The following is a 4,120-nucleotide window of genomic DNA, read 5'->3' on the forward strand; positions in this document are numbered from 1 at the left end:
TGTGTGTGTGTGTGTGTGTGTGTGTGTGTGTGTGTGTGCATAGGCCTATATAAGGAATAATGAGTTCAATAGAAAGACAGGGGAGGAAGAATTGATTAAGAAAGTCAAGAAAAGAATGCTGGCATGTTATTGGCACATATGGGCACATGCTCCGTTTAGATGAAAACACACTCCAGCTAGAATCGCATTCCTATACAGGCGCAATATTGGTCATATGAACATAATATCAAAAAAAGCAGAAGTATATCATTAGCCATAGCTAAAAAAAAACTCAACCTAGCATTGGTAAAGCACTCCAAAAGCAAATTATAGCACAATGCTATAGCAGATTGCCTGATAATTATGCTACTTATTGATAGGCATATTGATATTGGTCTGATGTAGCTGGTTGTAGCAGTTTCAAGTCCTAAATATCACCATTATAGCATTGTAATTAAAAATATAGCACTTTAACTTATACTTGCTTTGCAATATGTTTATGTAACTGCTATATAATTGATACATGTATTTTATGTATCATTTAACTACTACAATCAATGATATTTGCAGCTGTATAGCAGAGCGAAAGGTAACACGTCCGCAGGGACGGCCAACAAGAACATGGATGGCCAACATCAAGAAGGAAACCAGATTTTTGACACACTGGTCTAGCACCCACTTGCCCAAAAACGCACCGAATGGCGGAATTTAGTGACGCGCGATGTCTAACGACGACTAGCGTTCATGAAGAAAAATATGCATATTAATTTTAATTAAAAGTGTGACCATATGTTAATGTGTTAACCAAAGAAAGGAGTGAAATGATACGCTTTTTGGAGAGAGAATGTCAATATTGTTAACATAATGATGCATGAAGAGCCTTAAATAGCTAATGGAAGCTTGGTGTTATTTTGTATAAAATAAATTGGGAATTTAACAGTGAGTAGTAATAGTAACATGAGATTGTGCTTACCTAAATTGAAATTAACAATGAAAGTATATTTATTACTAGTCATGGCATGGTCATGGTTATAGTTGCATGGTATTGAGTCCAGTTAGGTTTTACATTTTTCAGTTCCCGACTGACTGGGAACAGGGATATAGCCAATGGTGGGTCTTGTAATGTAATGTGTAGCAACCAATGTGGTTTATAGCTAAACGAGATATTGAGATATCAAATATAATTATTACTACAAGATTTAAAATGGCGATCAAAGACAAAATGGCGACCACTGAAAAAGAACATTGTGCAACTAAATTGGTTGGTATACTATCAGGAAAATTATTGTCCAAAACTGAAGTTACCACACAAGTTTTCGCTTGTATCTCCTGCAAGTGTTGGTGGCAAGTGTTCTCTCTTAAATTGCAGCAGCCATGCCTGAAGCAACCACATATCTCCGTACACGGGAGCAATGCTACAGCAACTACAAAAGCAGTTTCCGTTATATCCCGATTTGCAGCCACACTTGATCAGTCTAATTATGGCCTCTTGCGCAGGGGCATTTAGCTGGGGCAGATGCAGGATTTGGCGGTAGGGGTGCTTGAGAGTCCATCATCAGGGGCTGCAGGTGGGATATTTTGAGAATATGGACCTAGGTGCCCGGATATTGTTCTCATACTTTAAAAATCGTGCTGGTACTATGTTCTTAGTGATAAAAATAATAATCAACAATACAATATATAACAATTATTTTTCATAATACAATTTAGGGGGTACTTTTGATGACGTCATTAGGGTCAAAATAATTTTTTTCTGATCCCCTTATCTTTCTTTTCTCAAGACCTTGATGACCCCATATCATCCTAACCAGTCGTCATTTCTGAATCATATTCAGTGGGCATAAACTTCTGGTCAAGGTTGAATGTCATGTACCTTAATTTTCTGTGCGCGCGTCATAACGTGCACGTACGAGTGCGTCAAAATTTAAATATGCTTAAAATCATGCCTATTTTTAATCAGTTATAGCTGAACGTATCTCGCTTATTCTTGATCGATTGTCTTCACCTTTGAGTATGTTAAAGCTCAGACAGTTTGCTTTCAAAATGTGTCAATCATTTTTCATCTTGATGACGTCATCATGGTCAAATAAATGTTTTTTTACTCCTCCCCCTCCTCTTTCTTCAATTTTTCCAGAACCCCAGAGAGAGGGCGAAAGACTTTTTTTTCTGCATTGTTTCCTGCATTGTTTGAAAATCCTGGCTACGGTAATTTCCCATAATTCATACAATTTAAGCGCCGAGAGATTTCTTTTGCCTGACAAGTTCAAATCTAGTTGTTGTTATTGTTGCAGCAGCAGCAAGCAACATTACTATTATCATGGAGGAATTATTTCTTAAGCACTCGGCTACATTTCATTTGATACGTATAGCTGGTAATGTTACACCCCTATGATACAACATCAACCAACTGTAAACAAAGATAAGGCACGAGAGGGCTAGGGTTTGTAATCTCAGATTGTTTTGTTGTTACTATTATTATACTATTAGACCAAAAATATAATGTGTTGTCACGTTTTTGAAATGTCACGTTTTGGGAAAATAAAAAAAATGGGTAGGTCGGTAGGATTTTTTTTTTTTTTACAACCAAATATGTGTTTACGTTGTATAAAAATAAAAAATACACAAATATTACAACAATTTTTGGATTCGCATCGCGTACCATCCAGCAAACTAGGCTTGCCATACCACCGCACCTCCGCCCCCGCCCTCAGCCTCACCAAGGCTATTCCAGCCTTATTAATCGTAAAAAAATGTTTCGTTGTCAAAAAAAAAAACTAAACTAAAATGCCGAGCTTAAAATTCTTCAAATTTGGCTCGGTTGGGCGTGGCCAACACCATTTTTTCCCCTTTGGCCTTATTATTACTACAGTATCATTATTACTACTACTATTACTATTATTACTATTATTACTACTATTGTTACTACTATTATAACTATTATAATTACTATTATTATTATTATTACTATTATTGTTACTATTATTATTATTATCACTATTAATATTATATTACAGTACTATCATTAATACTATTATTATTGTTTTTGTCGTCGTTATTTTTGTCGTCATTGTTGTTGTTGCTATTGTTCTCGTTATTCTTGTTCTTGTTATTGTTGTTATTTTTGTTGTTATTTTTGTTATTGCGGTTATTGTTGTTGTTGTCGCCGTCGTCGTCGCCGCCGCCGCCAACCTGGTGGGTCTGAGATGGGTGTGGACTCAAGGATTTGAAGTACTTAAAGTAAATTAACTTCACCAAAGACAATGCATTAAGTTTTATTTTCTACGGTATATCACACAGCTTAACTATATCTCTATAGTAGCCGAAAAGCGCTGATGAGAAATTTGTTAGTGTTTCATTTTGACTATAAGGTTAGGCCTATGTGATAATGATGAATTTACTATAAAAGAGCGTCATTTCCGGCCATCTAGAGGTACTGTTTCCAGACGGACAGAGACACAGATAGCCAGACAAACCACTAGATCGATTTTATGGGTGCAACGGTTATCAGAGGCTAAATTTATTGTGAAAACAATGTACTGATCGTTGTTAAAATTGGAAGCGTGTATACTTATAAAAAAAGTGCACAATTTCTACTATAAACTATTTATTCCTTTTGTACGGTATATTATTATGACCCGTACGTATATAGTGTTTAATATTATCTACATACATAGGATTACTGTTTTTTTTTTTTTTTCAAAAAAAATTATAGTTAGTCAATTGAATATTATATAGCCATTATTAAACAATAATTATACAGCCTTTGACACGGATATGTCTATCTATTTCCATTAAGTGATACCAAAAGTTTACAAACTCCAGTGTTACGTTGACGCAATCTCACAATGACGTCATAATAATCAGTGGCGGATTCAAGTGGGGCCGAGCCGACCATAAATTTTTCAAAATTATTTTTAAAAAATGGAAAAAACAAAGGAAAATTACAATTAGAGTTTAGGTCTGAGAGTGCCATTTCCGGCAATCTAGAGGTGTCATAATCATAAATTTTCTTTCCTCAGCCCCAAATAAGGTGATCTACTTTCCCAAATTTTGCAAGTCCCTCCCGTCCCCCCTCTAATTTGCTTTCCTGGAGCCGCCACTGATAATGATAAATTAAGTAAATCACCTTTATGTTTGTGAA

Source organism: Anneissia japonica, unplaced genomic scaffold, assembly GCF_011630105.1.
Source record: "Anneissia japonica isolate Jap-2015-1 unplaced genomic scaffold, ASM1163010v1 scaffold287943_len491860_cov182, whole genome shotgun sequence".
Lineage (NCBI taxonomy): Eukaryota > Metazoa > Echinodermata > Crinoidea > Comatulida > Comatulidae > Anneissia > Anneissia japonica.